The sequence below is a fragment of the Terrapene carolina genome, unplaced genomic scaffold (genome assembly GCF_002925995.2).
Source record: "Terrapene carolina triunguis isolate 2854851 unplaced genomic scaffold, T_m_triunguis-2.0 Scaffold171, whole genome shotgun sequence".
Classification (NCBI taxonomy): Eukaryota; Metazoa; Chordata; order Testudines; family Emydidae; genus Terrapene; species Terrapene triunguis.
Window position 1 is genome coordinate 1824515 of NW_020664522.1, and position 21082 is coordinate 1845596.

Genomic DNA, 21082 nt, shown 5'->3' on the forward strand with positions numbered 1-21082 from the left:
ATTTGTTGGGTCCCAGCTCCATACACACGTACCACTGGGTTCTTCCCACTGCATGGGCCAGGAATCCAAGAAATAGAGCTGAAGCATAACTTTTCCATATGGGGAACATGGGTGGGTAGTTAGGAAATGTAATCTCTGCCATAGCCAAGTGCTACCAGAATCAGGTGGACATAGCCAGCTGTAGGCACAAGCAGACTAAGCAATTGCTTAGGGGCCCAAGCAGCTCAAGGTGGCCACCTATTCACTTTTTTATTATAAGAACTTGCCTGTTTTAGTATTGCGGGGGGCAGGATATTCCTGCTTAGGGCCCCAATGGGCTAGCACTGGCTCTGCCATTGGAGTTGCAGCTAGGGAACTGAAAAGGAGACTGTCTGGTAGGTTGACTTTTATCTGCAGTGCAGTATCCCTGGAGGTGCTTGGCATTATATGGCTCTATAGGCTATAAAGATCAACTACTAACTTTCTCTACATATGCAGGTGTCTGTACTGCATAGTATTATATGGCCATAGCATTATATGGCTACATAAGCTATATAGACCTACTACTAGCCTACTGTACTACTACTGTATAAGACACATGCAGATTAAGTTAAATCTTGAACAGCTTTCAGGGATATAGTCACAACTCAGTTTGTGGAGTGGGGGCTTGGGATTTAATTAGAATTAGCTTGTTCTGACAAATCATTTAAAGATACTTGACAGCTCTGCCATCTGACTTGATTTACATGTATGTTACAAAACTTTTCTCAGCCTCTCTACGTGTACATTAGTCCATCACGTGACAAATAAAGCTTTCATGGGCCTCTTACACTGAAGGATTGTGTCAAGGGTAAGCCCCAAATTTGACTTCCCCTTGTTTATATTTCAGTGCCTTGGTGTGCTTATGTGTTGCTGGAATACAGAATCTAACTGCTTTAAAACTGAAAAAGGTTTAGCCTAGAAACAGTACTTAAAAGGCACGATTAAGGAAATTTTCCATAACTTTTCAGAACAGACTTCAACTACGTTGTCAGCAAATGCCAAGTTAAATATTACTTCTGATCTCTGATGGCAGTCACTGATTCCTTCCTGACATGCACACCTGCCTTTTTCCAGCAGCACCATTTTCACATCTAGCCTTGTGACTGGGTGGCATTATTAGGACTAAGCTAGAACCAACAAACTTCTGTGAGACATAACATTGCACTGGTGGAGAATGGCTTCAGCTCTCTGTGTCAAGTGGTCAAGTTGATGACATAGGGCCAGATCCAAAGGCCACTGAAGTCAATGGAAAGACTTTAAGGGGCTTTGGGTCAAGCCCATAATTTTCAGTTCCTCAGCTTTGGCATCTCTGTGTTGCCATCTCGATGTCTAGCTTAATCATAAAAGGAAAAGAGCTCCTGAAAGGTTGTTGGCATTTATAACTCACCAACCCAAGGCACCGAATGCAGTGGGAGCAAAATGTAGGCCAAGTTGTGGGCGAACACAGGGAGGACTCTACAGCAGATCAGAGAAGCATCTTCAGAGGTGTGGCAGGGCTGAGCCGGGGAGGGCCAGTTTATTCATCACTACATATTCAGGCCTAAACACCTCTGTACTCCCTCAGCTGCTACTACCATCCACTGAATGCAGTAGAGACAGCCATCTTGAGTAGATGAAACAGTGTGTGGAAAATGTTCCTATAACATAAATAAAACAGACTGTATAAATTCTAAAGTTCTTTATTCTCTCAACACACATCTATACTCAACTGTTATTAGCCTAATTGAATATGATACCTCTTATTAAGAACAAAGTATAACAGCACCTTATTTGGAAATCTTTCATGCTGCTTACGTTGGACTTAGTAGGAAACATTAATCTGTTTTCCCCATTATACTCATACTTCTTAGAATATTTTTGTAGCCACTATTGCCAGAACACCAAGGATCCCTTGATGCAACCCCAATACTGCACATTATGCTATTCTTCATTTTTAAATGCATCTTTTAATGATAAATTGTTTTAAAAGTGCAGCTCCTACCTGTTTAGGCCAGTTGTTCACTATTATCTCCATTTTGCCCTATCTTTAATTACCATTAAATTAATGGACAGTGGGGGTGGAGGGGAAGCCGAGCGGTACATGCAACCCAGGAAAACTAAACAATTGTCCTTGGATTAGGTCTTATCAACTCAGAAAAATATTACGTTTAATATTAAATTGATGGAAGCCGAGGACAGTGTGTGTCTGGTCTTTCCAAACCAGCCATCTTCATGGGTAATAGGCTGTACTGCACATCCATACTTCTGCCTACAATATTTTCCGTGTTCTTCCCTTTCTGTAGCTTTTATAGACACAATACCAAAAGGATTAGTGAGGATCTCCCAGTAGGCTTGATGGTAGAAAAATACACTGACCTAATCTCTGTTTTGACAGAGTTGTTTACTAAAGGAGTCACAATTCTCTGTATCCTTTACAATGCATCCATCATTTCTTAGACTCTCTGCACTGAAAGCATCCAGGCAGAAATATCTAACACATCATCACAGTATTAGTTCATTTGTCTTAAATCAACTGATGGTTCTCATCATAGGCTGCGCTTCGATTCTGCGCATGAAGACCAGAGATAAAGAGGTCCAAGAACACCAAGAATACCTCTTGAATATCAACCCAGTCTTCCCTCCCTGTAGTCAGAATGTGAATTGATGCCAGACTCCAAATAGGATGCTGTATTAAATCTCTCTTTATTTGAACACTTTAAGACTATGCTAAGTTAGTGATCATTCACTTTCCTAACTCAGGTCTTGATCCTGCAATGTTCTCAGCTATCCTGAGAGGTATCAGTTCCCACACAGAAGTACTCAGTGCCTTGGAGGATTAAACCCTCAATACAAAGTTCCTGGCAGAAGTGACGGATGAGTGATCTGATTCAGCTAAAAATACCTGAATCTTTATCAAAACCTTGAACAGAATCTGATCCAGACATTGGTTGAGTTTAAAAACACTGTAGTTAAATGAGTTCCTTTTTAAAAAAATTTAAATATTGTTTCCACATTTGTATGGGATTACTGGATTCACCAGAAGTACCAAAATCCTGTGAAAACATTCTTTTGGCATTTAGTGCTTGACTGCTGACAGAAAATATTTAAATGTGGTGAGAACCTGGTCTCAGGAAATATCCAGCCTGATTTCCTGATCCAAGAGGTTGCTTTTGAGCTTCAGTCAAGCCCTGTGCACTTATGGGCTGATGATGGCCTGTTGTCAAGGCACAGGCTTTGTGCGTTACTGGCTCATAACCTTTAGCTTGCCGGCCTGATGGCAATGCAAAGATTTCTCAAAAGAGGTCTCTGAGTCATCTTTTCTAGCTTGTTGAGGTATTATTAAGTCATGGGTATCTGATCTCACTTGCCCAGCTGCTTTAGCATGCTTGACTCATGTCAAAACACAAGCCTTTGGGTACGTCTATACTTACCCGCTGGTTCGGCGGCAAGCAATCGATCTTCTGGGATCGATTTATCGCGTCTTGTCTAGACGCGATAAATCGATCCTGGAAGTGCTCACCGTCGACGCCGGTAATCCTGCTCCGCGAGAGGAGTAGGCGGAGTTGATGGGGGAGCCTGCCTGCCGCGTGTGGACCCGCGGTAAGTACCTTTAAGTTCGAACTAAGATATTTCGACTTCAGCTACGTTATTCACGTAGCTGAAGTTGCGTATCTTAGTTCGAACTGGGGGCTTAGTGTGGACCAGCCCTTTGTAACGTCTCTTGCTTGGTATCTCTAGCTTGGTGGGCTGAAACCAAGCTTTTGTGAAGTTACTGGCAGAGCCCCTTGGTCTAGTCTTATGTCAAAGTACAGGCCTTTTGACAGGGCATTAGGTAAACAGCTGGAGTTTTCTTGGGCTTTTGTGAAGTTTGAGACTTCTGAAAGGTGTCTGGTTCAGAACATCTCCCTTGCTGGTCTCACGTCAAGGGACAGGCTTAAAATCTACAGTTTGCTAGTCTGATGAAGGCACAGATCTCTGTGAGATTGCTGGCTCAAAACCTGTAGCTTGCTAAGGTATAGGTCTCGGGAGTCATTGGATCAGTAACTCCAGTTGGTGGGTTGATAAGAAGGTACAAATTTCTATGAGGACTCTGGTTCAGCTCCTCTGGCTTGCTAGAATGATGCCAAAGCAAAGGCCTTTGTGAGTTCTTTTGATCAGCAGCTCTTAACTTGCTTGGATCATGTCAAAAAAACAGGTCTCTGAGATTACTGACTTGGCTGTAGCCACTGACTTTAAACTTAATTTGTTTCTCAATTGTTCTTTGCATAGAATTTGTGATCAGGGCAGGAATCACATTCCTAGATAGGTAGAATCATTATGACATGGAAAGACTATAAAAGGTTATTGCAAACTCCCATAGTTTAAATCCTGGAATTTGCTTGACACTTTGCATTAAATATTCTAAAGGAAAATGGTTTTATTATTTTTAACTGTGGGGAAAATATCTTTGTTTCGACTGAATCGGGAACACTAACTCATTTTGGAACAGAAACGGAGGCTTACAGAGATATGTTGGCAATGATTCTCTAGCTACACTGGTGTAAATCAGAAGTCTCTCCATCAATATCAGAGGAGTTACACCAGTGAAAAACTAGTGTGAGAGGATTATTAGGTCCAAGCTATCATCTAACTAGATGCATATGTTTAGACATACTGGGAAAGGAGTTCTCAGAGGCTAAGGCTGGATAGGGCTTTTGTGAATGTTATCTATGTGGGAAGAGAATTTTATCTAAGGAGTCTCAGATCAGAGGGCCAGATTTTCTACTCCAATCTGGCTGTGCAAAGAAGTCCAAATCTGATTGTAGCTAGCCATCTGAGAGTTCCCTCAATGTGTGGGTGGGTAGAACTCTCAGCCAACTCACACACCATTCACCATGGCAGCAACTGGGGCTGTACCAAGCTGGCATAAGTTAGAGCAGCCATGGCTGGTGCAGATTCTCTCTAAGAATCAGGGAACCATAACTGGTTTCCTGACAATCCTCTACCCCTGATTTCACACAACCACTGAGATCTCAGCACAAGACAGCATCTGATCTGGAATCTATGATTTACCAATTGAGTAATTAAGAACAGGGAACCTTCCGTTGAATGCTGTCTCTCTTACTTTTCCAATCCTACTTGCTCCACCTTATTGCTTTGGAGTCTCGAGGATTGGGAGCAGTGAAACAAATGTGAGCTGGTTTAGTGCTCCCCACTTTACCAGTGCACTTGGTTGTGTGAAATTTCTTATGTTAACAAAAGGGAACAAACTGATAAACAAACTGATAAACATTCCAGGATAGCAAATAAATGATCCTGTGTTTGTACAGCTGTGCTCAGTACAATATGTATATGCTGTGAAGTCACTGGTAGCACTTTAAAGGCAAAAAAGGTGAGCGGGGCAGTGCTAAATATGTAGCCCCTGATTGGATAGATTGAAGATGGGGGACCTGGTTTGGGCTCCCTGACCTAGGGCTGCTCAACCCAGGCACAAGTTAGAGCTGTACAAGGATAGCCCTGACTTACACCAGTAGAAGATCAGACTTAGCAGGTCACTGTTCCACTAAGCCCACTCCCCTCACTGCCCCACCCAGTCTACTCCTCACCCCTGACATGCCCTTCCTGCCCTTACACAGGGGATAATGGGGTTGGTGACTGGTGCAGCCACCTCTGCCAGATTTTCACTACCAGCAAGTTACCTTGCACAAGGGTAATTCTCTACTAGTTATCACCATTGTCTCACGGCCACTTTGGGCTGCTGATGCACTGCAAAGTGACTCCATCAGAGGGAGAATCCAGCCCTTGGGGTTTTGTTGTACAGTGACAGGTAGAGGTTGAGTGGCCGGCCCGTGCCAAAGGGGATGAAAATGTTTGAGAGCACCTGCAAAGAGCGTGCACCCTCCGTATGCCACAGAAAACATATCCTCGGACTTCATGTGCTGTTCTGTGGGAGGGGATTGGGGGCAGAAGGGCAGGGGAGGACTTTGCGTGAGGACAGTGGATTAGTCACCTGCACAAATCCACCAGCCATTGCCTCTAATGAACCAGAAGTGCAGGAGCCATGGGATCTATGCAGGCTGATGGCTGTATGAGCACACACATATAAGTTTCCCTCTCAGTACCCTGCCTGGTGAGGAGCATTCCTTTATTCCAGGGCCCCCACCACATAGCTTAACTACTCAACTTATATGGGGGAAGAATTTTCCTCTTATAGAGCCAACCTAAAGTGGCACAGCATGTTCCTTGTAACTATATAGTCTAGCAAATATATTGTTGCTTTCACCATAGGTACTCACTCAACAGCTTTCTGGGTCAAAAGTACATAAATCCCACATTCTCTAATTAGGACTCTTCAATATCTAGTACAGTCAGGTTTCTGCAAAATGCTACACCACCAGTATATGACCTGCTGATTTAATGAGTGCTTGTCTTTCCCCCAGTATGAAAGGCAATTTAGTTTAGAGTTAAATGTGATCAGACTAGATTAGCCATTTCAGACTCAGTACCAATATTACTAATGATAAATAGAGTATTTGATGAAAAAAATTAATTAACATTGGATCTCAAAATGAATTTTGTCCATTGATTTTATGATTTTTACGTATCCCAAATGTCCATTATTCTGCACTAGCAGAAACTCCTCGTGGCTTGTGGTGGAGGGGCCATACTATTCCTGCATGGCAGGGCCAGAGTGCACAGAGGTGTGCAGAAGAGATTCCACAATGGCCCCCTCCATGAGTATGTATAGGGGTGCTTTTGTCTGGCAAGATGAGTGCTGAGGACATGGCCAATGGGTCTGTGAACAGCATGAATCCACTTGCCACACACTTTGCCTTCAGGGGAAAGAATAGGCTGCAGATAAGCTGGAGAGGTGTCCTGGCTTCAGGTTCAGGGAGGGAATCTACCTCTGATTTGGACCCCTGTATAAAGCCTGTTTACGCAGTGGCTAACAATTTCATCCAAAGGATCCCTCTCTTCCTGCTTAGATCACAGGCATAATCCTGTCAATGTATTTCCTGTTCATTTGTATACAAGCTTATAAGACAATGCAAAAAAGAGCTAAATATACTGGACCAGTTTATCCTTAAAATAATCTGAAGTCAATGGCTTAATTTCAACTGAAATGCACGTGAAAGCCCCAATCTTGCAAACACTTATGAATGTGCTTACTTTCAAGCATGGGCAGAGTCCCTTTGATTTCAATAGACGTATGCCAATTTACATCAGCTAAGGATCTGGTCCACAGTTCAAATGGGTGCTAATGAAAGGGTGATATCCACAAGAAAATGGATAACTCTTGTAGTTTAGGAATTATATTCATTATTATTATTATTATTATTATTTTATTTGCATTACCATAGCTCCTGGAAGCCCTAGTTATGGATCAGGACCCACATTGTACTAGATGCTGCACAAATGAATTTAAAATAACTAAGAGTGCAGGAGTTTATCCTTATAGTGAGAACCAGCATCTGAAAGCTTTCTCCAACATTTCTAACAGGAAGCAAATTGTTATATTATTTGCAAACACAGATAATTAATTGGAATCCCATCAATAAACAAAGTCCAGAGGAGATACGAGGGTAGCATAACAAGATAAAAGGTAAAAAAAAGATAAGCCATTTTAACAAACCACAGGTTACCGTAATGATTTCTTATCACTTTATGTTAATACCAAAGATCAAACAAGTGCCACTTTAAAAGTATAATAATGAAAGTCTATGCAGTATAAAGAACTCAAAAATGTTGACACCTAATGGAAACAGAAGATAAGTCCATCTTGTTTAACTTGTTAATAAATGTCATTCCTTTACTAAAGGCCATATGCTTATAATGATCTCTAATTAATAACGGGGCTGCTATGACGAATAATATCCAGAGACAGTTTTGGTAGAAGGAGCTTGCCACTGCCATTCAGTCCCATCCATTCTTCCCTTCTGCACACTCCCGGAAATTTTCTGGAGAGAGATACATTAGGCCCGAGCCCTTTCCCAACAAATGGGCACAGTCCTTGCCTGACCAAATGTTTCCCTTGTCTGGTCATTCTGAAGGATCAATACTGGGAGTAACACAGATCACTCAAGTTCTGTTGTTTGAGTGTTGTATAACCTAAACCTAACTTGAGATCTGAAGCAAAACTGCTCCTTTAAGGCACAGCCCTGGATAGATGTGGAGGGCCTAAGAGGGAGGAGTGGTATCACTGCAGCTAGAGCTGTAGGAGGAATGCTAGTTCCTGCAGCCAGAATCCTTCCAGGGAAATGCTGCTGCAGTTTCAGCTCTGCTACCTTTGGGCATGCTGCACCATGTGCTCCTTCCCTGCTCCCATTTGTGCAGTAAAGAATTAAAATATGTATCTAACTTTACTCATGCATTTAGTCCTGCTGACTTCACTGGGACTACTGATGTGTGTAAAGACAGGCACATCCATCAGTACCTTGCAGAATCAGGGTTTAGTGTGGCCAGCAGCACCATCATGGAACAATGCTTGCACTGCCTCTTCCACATAATGGCTGGTCCTGGTGCAACAGCTCACAGTGGTGAGGACTCCTTTCACACTCTCCCCAACCCTTTGTACACCTACGCAGTGTCAGTGACAAAGCAACCCTTTTTTTTTTTTTGTTAACCACTTAATATATTTGTAGCAGTCATATTTACTTCTTATTTCATTGTATGTACTGAAATTGTGTAGGTGGTCAGAAACGAGAATTTCCATTCCAGGGGAAATGCTGACATTTTGAAAAATAATTTGTTCTAAATCAGAACCAGTTGCCGAAATGTCAACATTTCCTGCTCAATGAAAATTCAAACAATTTTCAATTTGGAGCCATTAGAAAATTTTGTTTTGATAAAGTTGAAATGTTTCATTGTAATAGGGTAAAAGCATGTTGTTTCAATAAGGTAAAATATATTGTCTAGCCATTTTGATTAATTTAATATAAAAATCAAAACAAAATCAAACATATTAAATACAATAATTTACATATAATATGAATATTAATATTATCCCTTTAATATAAAAGTCCAAACTAATGAATCAAAAAGATAAAGTAAAAAAGAACTGTTTTTACCTCATTGAAATGACTTTTTCTTGCAGAAAACATCAAAATTGACACATTCCTGTGAAACATACATTTAAATGAAACTGCATTTTTCAATGAAAAATTGTTTTGTTGCAAATGTTTCAACCAGCTCTAGTTTATACGCTTTGAGCAATTTGTCACATACTGTAGGAGAATGTTTGCCCAATGGTCTGGATTGACATGTTAGTGTACAGGTAAAAGGATAGTGTCAGAGGAGTAGCCGTGTTAGTCTGGATCTGTAAAAAGCGACAAAGAGTCCTGACGAAGTGGGTATTCACCCACGAAAGCTTATGCTCCAATACTTCTGTTAGTCTATAAGGTGCCACAGGACTCTGTCGCTTTTTACAGGTATAAGGATATGCACTCAAAGAAACCCAAAGAACTCATTAGGCTAAGAGTGATTGAGTCAAAGAGGAATTGTGTCTGCTCTGAGCTCCTAATAAAACATCAAAAACAGTTTGTAAAAACTAAAAGTCAAAATGGGCTTTGTTATTTCTTAATGAAACAAGGATGTTTTATCTCTTCAGAAAGTTTACTCATATTTATTAAAATTTCAATAAAATTGTAACATTTAAAATATATCTATTTCATGGGTCTGACCAGGTGTCTGGCAGTCCATGAAAATTTTCTGCTGTCTTGGGATCTAACCCAAAATTCCCTAATGTCAGTTGAAAACCTTGCCTAACACAGCATCCTGTTTGGCTCTTGATTGCCGTGGAGGAAGTTGACTGCAATTCCCAAGCAGCCACCTGAGCAGCTGACAGCATCAAATAAATATATTCAAGCAATGGACATATACTCTGTAAAATTAAAATATTATCAGGTATTTTCATGCACTACTAGCCAAACCGCGTGTTGACTTATTGAAATCCATGATTTGAATACTGATACTGCATCAGGTATAACACAGTTCAATGGCTGGAAGTTGAAGCAGACAAATTCAGATTGGAAATAAGGCAAAGAATTTTAACAGTGAGAATAATTAACCATTGGAACAATTTACCAAGGGTCATGGTGGATTCTCTGTCAGTGGTAATTTTTAAATCAAGATTGGATGTTTTTCTAAAAGATACGCTCTAGTAATTATTTTGAGAAAGTTCTACAACCTGTGTTATCCAGGCGGTTAGACTAAATGATCATAATGGTTCCTTCTGGCTTTGGAATCTATGAACCAGATCGCACAAGTATAGCCTGGTGCAGAGTTTATCTCATAGTGTCTCACCTGTTAGTTAACTCACACCGCTGCTGGTGACTTCCAGGCAGGAATGGACTCAGGCCATAAAATAATTCAGATCTGGATTTCAAATATTTCAAAATTTGGAGGAGGGGGGAGTTGTTTGGTTTAACTCAGTTTATTATAAAGGCATGGGCCATGATCAAAAACCTTGGTTTTGGTTTTGATTTTAGCCCTTTCTCTACTTCTAGAGCTGCAAAGGCAGTTCATACTGAAAACAAGAAGAAAAAAAATGGGTCCAGATCATCAGGAGGTGTAAATCAATGTCATTTCATTTGAGTCACCAGCTGAGGATCTGGCCCACAAACTTTTTCACTGGTTTTGTGAAAAGAGAATATATTACACTTCCCCAGTGCAGTTATTTTTGATACAAATGAAAAAGAAAAGTCCTTGAGGATTGGCTCTTGACCAAACAGAATTTATCAAGGGGTAATTGAGATTTAAGCCATGATCCTGCAAACACTTATGCATGGGCTTAAAATTATACTGTGTTGAAGTCTTTGCAGGAACAGGGTGTTATGTTTTAAGATCCTAGATTGTAAACTCCTCAGAGCAAGTACTTTTATCTTATTTGCAATTAGGATGCTACATAATTAGTATATAATAAAAAGGGATGGGGATAGTTCCTTGCATGAGTCATCAACACTCAGGTCTCCATGAAGCTTTTACATTCCTCTACATTCCACTTTGGCATGTGCCTTTTTTAGGTTCTCTCCCCTGCTATGAAATGTCAGAGGCGAAAATTCCATAGAGGCCTATGATACACAATTTAAATTTCTGCATACTTCTCCCCAAGGAATGAGAAACTACCTGATGCACTGTCTGGCTGCATTTCAGTGTATATCACTGGTGAATCTCTTTGGGATCCTTTCGGTGGAAAGGCATTATCTAACTGGAAGTTATTTACTACATCACTTTTCATCCAACACTACTCTCTTCATAAACAGATGGTAGAAAAGCCTAGTGTAGTAGCGTGTGCTTGCCTTTTAAGGCAGGCTGTAGGGCCTGCTCAGCCATATTCCTGGTTGTGGCCTAGAATGAGTGGAATTCTGGGTGTTGTAGTTCCCAGGGCTGATAGGAGTTAAAAGCATGGAATGGCGGGAAGGAGTGCCAACTACTATCAGTATCCCTGTCTTTCAAAACAGGGAGAGACTAGGGAAGGAGCTGTCTACTGCCTTAATTTAACACCAAATAAAATCACTGGGAGTCTTTCCACAGATTTCAGAGGGCTTTGGTTCAGGCCCTGTGTCTCCTCAAACTCCTTCCCAGCATTCCTTGCTGCGACAGCCTCTAACTCCCTTCACTGGGGACTACAACTCCCAGAACTCCATTCATTCTGGACTAAAATCAAGACAGGGGACAATGCTCTGGTCCTGTATCCTGCCTTAAAGGGTCCGCATACATTATTATAACCTGGCCACATTAGTATTTGTAAACCAGCTTAAGAAACTCTACATGCTCTAAAAATAAGTAGCGTGATTTGCACCCACACAACACAATCTGTAGTCCAGAACCACATTTGGTACCCTCTATGGGGGTAGTCTTCAATCTGGCTCTGATTAACACACTTTCCACTACTGCCAAGGGAGCCATGCTCACTTACCATCATAGCAAAATTATTTGCAAAGCCAGTTTAGTAACACAGGCAGCTTAACCATTTGAGAACATCAACCACCCTCTTCAATTATTTAAGCTTTGGAATAGGTCTTTTGGTAGCTGGCTTCACTATAAAATGCCTCTCCCAATAATAACATATGTTATTGACACAGTTGGAACAGAAGGCTGGTCAATAAAATAATTACAGTCCTCCTGAGCCTACCCACTCACAAAATTACTCACAGGGCCAAACTAGGAGGGGAATAGAAATATATAAATCAATGCTTCCACTCCCCAAACCCACAAGTGAGCATATAATAACAATACATTTATATAGTGCCTTTCATCCCAAAGTGCTTTACAAAGGCCTGGTCTACACTACGAGTTTAGGTCGACTTTAGCCGCGTTAAATCGACTTAAGCCTGGACACGTTTACACTACGAAGCCCTTTCTTTCGACTTAAAGGGCCCTTTAAACCGGTTTCTTAACACCACCTCGACAAGGGGATTAGCGATAAAATCGGCCTTAGGGGGTCAGAATTGGGTTAGTGTGGACGGAATTCGACATTATTGGCCTCCGGGAGCTATCCCACAGTGCTTCATTGTGACCGCTCTGGACAGCACTCTCATCTCAGATGCACTGGCCAGGTAGACAGGAAAAGCCCCGCGAACGTTTGAATTTCATTTCCTGTTTGCTCAGCGTGGAGAGCACAGGTGACCATGCAGAGCTCATCAGCACAGGTAACCATGATGGAGTCCCAGTCCCAGTCCCAGGATCGCAGAAGAGCTCCAGCCTGGAGCGAACAGGAGGTACGGGATCTGATCGCCATCTGGGGAGATGAAGCAGTGCTCGCCGAACTCCGAAGCAGTAAAAGAAACGGCAAAACATTAGAAAAGATCTCCAAGGCCATGAAGGACAGAGGCCATAACAGGGACACACAGCAGTGCCGCGTGAAAATTAAGGAGCTAAGGCAAGCCTACCACAAAGCCAGAGACGCAAACGGAAGGTCCGGGGCAGAGCCGCAAACATGCCGCTACTACGAGGAGCTGCATGCCATTCTAGGGGGTGCAGCCACCACTAGCCCAAGCGTGTGCTATCAGTCCCTCGCTGGAAACAGGGAAGCGGGTTCGGCGGACGAGGAAGATGAGGATGGAGAGAACATAGATAGCTCACAGCAGCAAGGAAACGGAGAAACCAGTTACCCCAACAGCCAGGATATGTTTGTCACCCTGGACCTGGAACCAGTAACCACCGAACTCACCCAAGACCCTGAGGGCACACAGGGGACCTCTGGTGAGTGTACCTTTGTAAATATTACACATGGTTTAAAAACAAGCGTGTTTAATGATTAATGATTAACTTGCCCTGGCAATCGCGGCCAGTACAGCTACTGGAAAAGTCTGTTAACGTGTATGGGGATGGAGCGGAAATCCTCCAGGGACATCTCCAGAAAGCTCTCCTTCATGTACTCCCAAAGCCTTTGCAAAAGGTTTCTGGGGAGGGCTGCCTTATCCCGTCCGCCATGGTAGGACACTTTACCACGCCAGGCCAGTAGCACGTAGTCTGGAATCATTGCATAACAAAGCATGGCAGCGTATGGTCCCGGTGTTTGCTGGCATGCAGACAACATCCATTCCTTATCGCTCTTTGTTATCCTCAGGAGAGTGGTCACCTGGTTGGAATGGGGCGATTTTATTAAGGGGACATTCAGAGGTGCCCCTTCCTGCTCTGCTGAACAGAAATATTCCCCGCTGTTAACCACGCGGTGGGGGGGAGGGGTGAAGTGACCATCCCAGAGAATTGGGTGTGTGGGGGAGGGGAGTTAGTTGGGTTTGTGCTGCATGTTAAACCTGAAATCGCAGCCCCTCCTTTTACATTGCAAACCCATTTTAAATGGCCAACCAAACGGGTGCTTGGTATGGGAAATGAGGGCAGTACTGTTTGAAACCATCCCCACATGTTAAGAAGGTTAAAAAAGCCCAAAGACTGTATGTCTTACCATGGCTGCCTGCAAGCTGAAATCTGTGTCCTGGCACTGCGTGAGTGATCTCTCACACCAAACCAGGAGACTCTCAATATAAGAGGAAAAATGCGACCTTGTAACGAAAGCACATGTGCTGTGTGATGTTGTGAACAGCAAAATCTAACGTGAAAGAGTGTACCCATTGTTCTCTAAAATGTATCTTTTTTAACCACCTCTCCCTTCTCCACCAGCTGCAAATCTTACTCCTTCGCAGAGGCTAGTGAATATTCGAAGAAGGAAGCGAAGAACGCGTGACGAAATGTTTACTGAACTACAGACTGCCTCCCACGCTGACAGAGCACAGCAGAATGCGTGGAGGCAGTCAATGACTGATTTTAAAAAAGCCCAATATGAGCGAGAGGAGAAGTGGCGTGCTGAATCGCGGGCTGAAGAGGAGAAGTTGCGTGCTCAAGAGGAGAAGTTGCGTGCTGAAACGCGGGCTGAAGAGGAGAGGTGGCGTCAACTTGTACTCAGAAAGCAAGAGTCGATGCTCCGGCTGCTGGAGCATCAAAGTGATATGCTCCTGCGTATGGTTGAGCTGCAGGAAAGGCAGCAGGAGCAGAGACCGCCGCTACAGCCCCTCTGTAACCAACAGCCCTCCTCCCCAAGTCCCATTGCCTCCTCACCCAGACGCCCAAGAACACGGTGGGGGGGCCTCTGGCCACCCAATCACTCCAGCCTAGATGATTTCCAGTGCAGTAAGTTTTAAAGTTTTAAAGTGCACTGTGTCTTTTTCCTTCCCTCCTCCCCCACCCATCCAGGCCTACCTTTGCAATTATCCCCCTAGTTGTGTGCTGAATTAATAAAGAATGCATGAATGTGAAGTAACAATGACTTTATTGCCTCTGCAAGTGGTGCTCGAAGGGGGGAGGGTAGTAGGGGAGGGTGGGGTGGTTGGTTTGCAGGGAAGTAGAGTTAACCGGGTGGGGGGGGAGGGGCGGAGGGTTCACCAAGGAGAAACAAACAGAAGTTTCACTCCGTAGCCTGGCCAGTCACAAAACTGGTTTTCAACGCTTCTCTGATGTGCACCGCGCCCTGCTGTGCTCCTCTAACCGCCCTGGTGTCTGGCTGCGCGTAATCAGCGGCCAGGCGATTTGCCTCAACCTCCCACCCCGCCATAAATGTCTCCCCCTTACTTTCACAGATATTGTGGAGTGCACAGCAAGCAGCAATAACAATGGGGATATTCTTTTCGCTAAGGTCTGAGCGAGTCAGTAAGCTGCGCCAGCGCGCTTTTAAACGCCCAAATGCACATTCCACCACCATTCGGCACTTGCTCAGCCTGTAGTTGAACAGGTCCTGACTACTGTCCAGGCTGCCTGTGTACGGCTTCATGAGCCATGGCATTAAGGGGTAGGCTGGGTCCCCAAGGATAACGATAGGCATTTCAACATCCCCAATGGTTATTTTCTGGTCCGGGAAGAAAGTCCCTTCCTCCAGCTTTCGAAACAGAAGAGACTGCCTGAAGACGCGAGCATCATGTACCCTTCCCGGCCAGCCCACGTTGATGTCGGTAAAAAGTCCCTTGTGATCCACCAGGGCTTGCAGCAGCATTGAAAAGTACCCCTTGCGGTTTATGTAGTCGGTGGCTTGGTGCGCCGGTGCCAAGATAGGGATATGGGTTCCGTCTATCGCCCCACCACAGTTTGGGAATCCCATTGCAGCAAAGCCATCCACTATGGTCTGCACGTTTCCCAGAGTCACTACCCTTGATATCACCAGGTCTCTCATTGCCCTGGCAACTTGGATCACAGCAGCCCCCACAGTAGATTTGCCCACTCCAAATTGATTCCCCACTGACCGGTAGCTGTCTGGCGTTGCAAGCTTCCACAGGGCTATCGCCACTCGCTTCTCCACTGTGAGGGCTGCTCTCATCCTGGTATTCTGGCGCTTCAGGGCAGGGGAAAGCAAGTCACAAAGTTCCATGAAAGTGCCCTTACGCATGCGAAAGTTTCGCAGCCACTGGGCATCGTCCCAGACCTGCAACATGATGCGGTCCCACCAGTCTGTGCTTGTTTCCCAGGCCCAGAATCGGCGGTCCACGGCATGAACCTGCCCCAGTAACACCATGATTTCCACATTGCTGGGGCCTGTGCCTTGTGAGAGGTCCATGTCAATTTCCTCATCACTATCGTCGCCGCGCTGCAATCGCCTCCTCCTCAGCTGGTCCTGGTTTTGCTTTGGCATGTCCAGGAGGCTCTGCATATACTCCAGGACAATGCGCGTGGTGTTCATAGTGCTCATAATTGCCGCGGTGATCTGAGCGGGCTCCATGATCCCAGTGCTGGCTATGGCGTCTGGTCTGAAAAAAGGCGCGAAAGTAGTATCTGACAGACCAGGGTAAGAAGGGAGGGAGGGAGAGAGGGAGGGAGGGAGGGGCTAGTGACGACATGGAGTACAGGTACAGGGAATTAAAATCAAGAAAGGTGGCTTTGCATCAGGGAGAAACACAAACAACTGTCACACAGAATGGCCCCCCCCAAAGATTGAACTCAAAAGCCTGGGTTTAGCAGGAGGGAGGGGGGAAGAAAATGAATACAGAATAAATCTATTTTTTACATCTTAAGACGACGGTGCAGCATGACTGATAGCCCTTGGCATTTTCTGGGTGCTTGGCAGCAAATACTGGGCGCTTGGCAGTTAGCCTTCAGGTATATTGCACCATCTGATACCCACTGCAGTATGACAACGACGGATACCAGTCATAATATACTATCTTCTGCCCAAAAGGCAAGGGGTTGCTGCTGTGTAGCAATCTAGCCCCACGTCTGCCAGCCCCATGTCTGCCAGCACCCAGATCGCCATCGGCCTCTTCTGGGTGCTTAGCAGACAATACTGGGCACTTGGCAGAAAATAGCATACTACGACTCTGCTAACGTGCAATGATCCAACAGGGCGCATGGCAGAAAATAGCATACTACGACTGATAACCATCATTGTCTGCCCGGGTGCCCACGATCGACAGCCACTGCAGTACGACGACGACGGTTACCAGTCGTAATAAACCATCTTCTACCAAAAGGCAAGGGGCTGGTGCAATGCAGCCCCACGGCTGCCAGCCCCACAGCTGCCAGCACCCAGATCGCCAATGAAGGCTACCAGTCATGCTGCACCGTCTACCGCCAAAAGGCAGTAAGCTGCTGCTGCTGTTTAGCAATGCAGTCCCACGTTTGCCGGCACCCGGAAGACATATGGTGACGGTAAGCTGAGCTGAGCGGGCTCAATGCTTGGCGTGGTATGTTGTCTGCACAGGTAACCCAGGTAAAAAGGCGCGAATCTATTGTCTGCCGTTGCTGTGACGGCGGGGGAGGGGCCTGACGCAATGTACCCAGAACCCCCCGCGGCACTGCTTTGCATCATTCGGGCATTGCGATATCAACCCATAATTCCAATGGGCGCCGGAGACTCCGGGAACTGTGGGATAGGTACCATAGTGCAATGCGCCGGAAGTCGACGCTAGCCTCGGTACTGTGGACGCGGTCCGCCGACTTCATGCACTTAGAGCATTTTATGTGGGGACACACACAATCGGCTGCATACAACCGGTTTCTATAAAACCGACTTCTATAAATCCGACCTAATTTTGTAGTGTAGACATACCCAAAGTGATTAACAAGCTATGTCCAGGGATCACATCCTCCACCACTGAAATTCAGACACATAACACAGAAATTACTACGGTTTACTTTAGCAGAAGAAAAGAAAAAAAAATTGTGCAACTGAAAATAAAGGGCAAATTTAGGTAGGACAAATACAATTACTCAAATTGGAATCTGGCCCGGACACCAGGTTAACATCCTTCTCATTTAGGCGCTCACATGCCATCTTTAAGGGACAGCAAGCAATTGGGACCTCCATTTCACACTTTACCTGAAGGACACTTTATAAAATGCAGTGCCCTATAGCACTATGATGGGGGCTTTAGTCCAGTACTGAGTTATAGGGTTCAAGGCCCGGACTGCTTGCATTAGTGTATAAGCATTTCAGTTATTTCTCTCAGACATCACCCAGTTTTCTAGCTTATCGTGTTCCATTATCCCTTACTACATCTTCATTTAGCTGGTTTTCCTGCGCCCATGTGTTGAAGCCTGGTGTGGAGATTTCACAAGTCTCTCCCAACCTTGTCCCCTCACCTCCTAGGTTAAAGCCCTTCTTACCAATCATGAGGCAAAGGTTAGTGTGTCCTCTGCTGAATCACCTATACCACTAACTACATCACCTTGTATTTTCCATAGAAGCTGCTATTCAAGTATTAACCTGTCCTGATCTGGCTTAAATTGTGAAAGCTAACCATCACAGCAAAGAAGTCATATACATCAGTTCCAGCCATCATTTTTTATATATAAAATATCAGGATAATGAAAATCTTCACTCAGTGGGTTGTGCAACTGTTCTTGGGTATTGCTTTCCTGGAGAGGGTAAGTACGTCTCTTTCTCCAGAAAATAATCGCCTTTTTTTTTTTTTTTTTTTTTTAAAAAAAATAATATCTTCACACTAATACATTTTTTTAATCAGGTCTAATCACCTCAGTGCCCTAGCTCCACTTATGCATTTTTTAAAGTTTGGATTAATTTCTCTGGCTGATTTACAATGCTACCAGTATGTACTACTGAACTTTCTGTGTGTGACTGCATCACCAACACAATGAAGAATTTGAAAATAAATAGTTTAAAAAACAAATGCCTGGATTTAAAAGGAAGGGGCAGAATTTTTCCAATCCATTTATCAGTGATAAAGAGAAGTAAGGAGATTATGGTCATTGGATTGCTGCAAGGGCTATCAGTAATAGTGAATGCTGAGATATCACCCTTTTAGGAAAATTAAATAATGCAAGATGATAACTCAATTTTGTTAGGTCCTTTGCAGATTGAAAGCCAAATGCATAACATGAATATTCTTCTGTATAATACTTCATTTTTATTTCATCTTTTTGATTGTCCTCTTTCAACACAGACAGAGCACAGGAAAGACAGGAAGACAGGTGGTGCAAAAAACCCAAAATCAAATCAAAAAGCCTTTCAGGTCATCTTTATCAATCACAGAAAAGCAAAAAAATGTGCTCCCCTTTAATAAGCCTGCATTTGCCAACACTTAATATCACTATAGCTCTGATTCAAAGCCCAATGAAGTCAAGTGGCTTTCCCTCAGGCTCCGATGTATCTAAGATTTTGCAGTATTTCCCTGTACTAAGACTAACAAATTATTGCGCTAGCTCAGATATGCTGGGTTGGTCACTGTTGTTAATTATTGACTTTTCAGTAGAGATCACTAAATGATTAATCCAAAATGGCTTGCACCATTTTTTAATTTTCTTGTTTGTTTTAATACCCTCCTGCGTGTAGCTGCTACTCCCCTGAAAATATAGCTGTTTGGGCAAAGGTATTACAGTGATGGATGTCCAGTGCACATTTTTCTCTATTGAAATTTCACTGCTGTACAATGTTATTGTCATTCAGTTTAATCAATACCCTTTGGCATATAGCCTCCATAGATATTAGTTATGCCGTGCGGGCCAATTGTTTTCTTCCAGACAACAAGATTGATGGCTAAAATCCATGTATCATAAACCAACCACAGGCAAGGTACAGTAAATTTGACACACCTGCATGTACTAAAGTGGTTCAGCAAGTTTGATAGATATCTAGTATAGTCCTTTGTGCCTTTGATTTATTATGACATCCTTGTCAAAATTCCATCCAGAAAGACAGTTCAGCTTCTAGTTTGGAAACATTTTACAAAAAGTGGCCAGTCACTATGAATTCCTCTGGTGTTTGCTTTATTTCTTTGTCACACGCATTAGGTGGTACTCCAATCTCTTCTTTGAATCCAGAGGATCTTTTAATTTTTTCCTGTCCCATACCATGCCAACCCTTCTGGTAAAAACAAACTTGATGCAGCCTTCTTCAGAGCCTTGTCAATGCTGTTCCTTCAGTCAACTTCCACAGCAATTCCAGACACTGTTCATTCTGAAGTGAGGGATGGAGCTTGGGTTCCTCATTTGGGGCCTGATTCAAAGCTCGCTGAAATCAATGGTGAGACTCTTTCCATTGACTTCAGTGAGCTTAGGATCACCTCTTTGCTTTCCTAGCTGCCTCTGCACTAACGAGTCAGTGCCTTTAATGTGTGGTTATAACAAAATTAGTCACAATGTACCATCCTGTGCCCCTTAAATCCATGCACAGATGATCCACTGTGCCTGAGGGAGCTGGTAGGGATTACAAATTGAGGCCCAGGTTTCTGCAGAAAAGTTACTGAAGCCTGAAGTAGAATTAACTTTTCAAAGCTGCCAAGTTTACCCAGCCCTAATCAATATTTAACATTTAACTAATTGAAATCCTGGAGGATGAAGAAGGCCCATACATGACAAGCACCCTAACCAAAGCTAACAGATTTACTTGAAGAACTGGCCTTCCCAGCCCCTTTGGAGAATGAGCATGGCCTCCACCCCTTGTGAGGTCAGATCTAGGTTCACTATTGCCTTTATCAAAATCCTAGAAACTTCAAGAAGAAACCATAAGATAAATTTAAACAATTGGTCATTTTAATTCTTGGTTGACACTGGGCCAGCGACCTATAGGAAAGGGAAAGCATTACAAAATATTATAAAGAATGTAAGGCAACAGTCATCAGTTTTCCTGCAATTCCTGGCCAGGTATAAGGTTGCTCACAGCCAGGGATGAGATCTTCCTTCAGTGAAGCCCGTAATTTTTTGCAGACCCTTAAACAACCACCACAATCCTGCGGAACAAGCGAAGTCATTACCAGAACTAGCCCAACAATTACATACTCTATGTGATGTGTGGCAGAGCTCTGACCTTGTCCCCGTGGGTCCTGCATTTCTAGGTGGTATATGCTAGCCTCAGTGGCTCTCTGTGACCCTCCACATAGCCCTTCTCTCTCTAGGGCAGGGTTACAGTCTACTGAGCCCTTTTCATCATAAGCCAGCAAGGAGGTTGGTGAGAGAATTCCCACAGTCTCTGTTGTCTCTAGGGCTTGTTTTAGAACAGTTTAGCCTCCTGTCCTGACAGAGGCCTGACTTCCCCTCCCAGGAGGTGTTCCTGGAGTGGTGGGTTGGGGGGAACCCAGGCCCACCCTCTACTCCAGGTTCCGGCCCAGGGACCCTAATGGTAGCAGCTGTTGGCAGCCAACCTTTCACTGCCAGAGTTGCT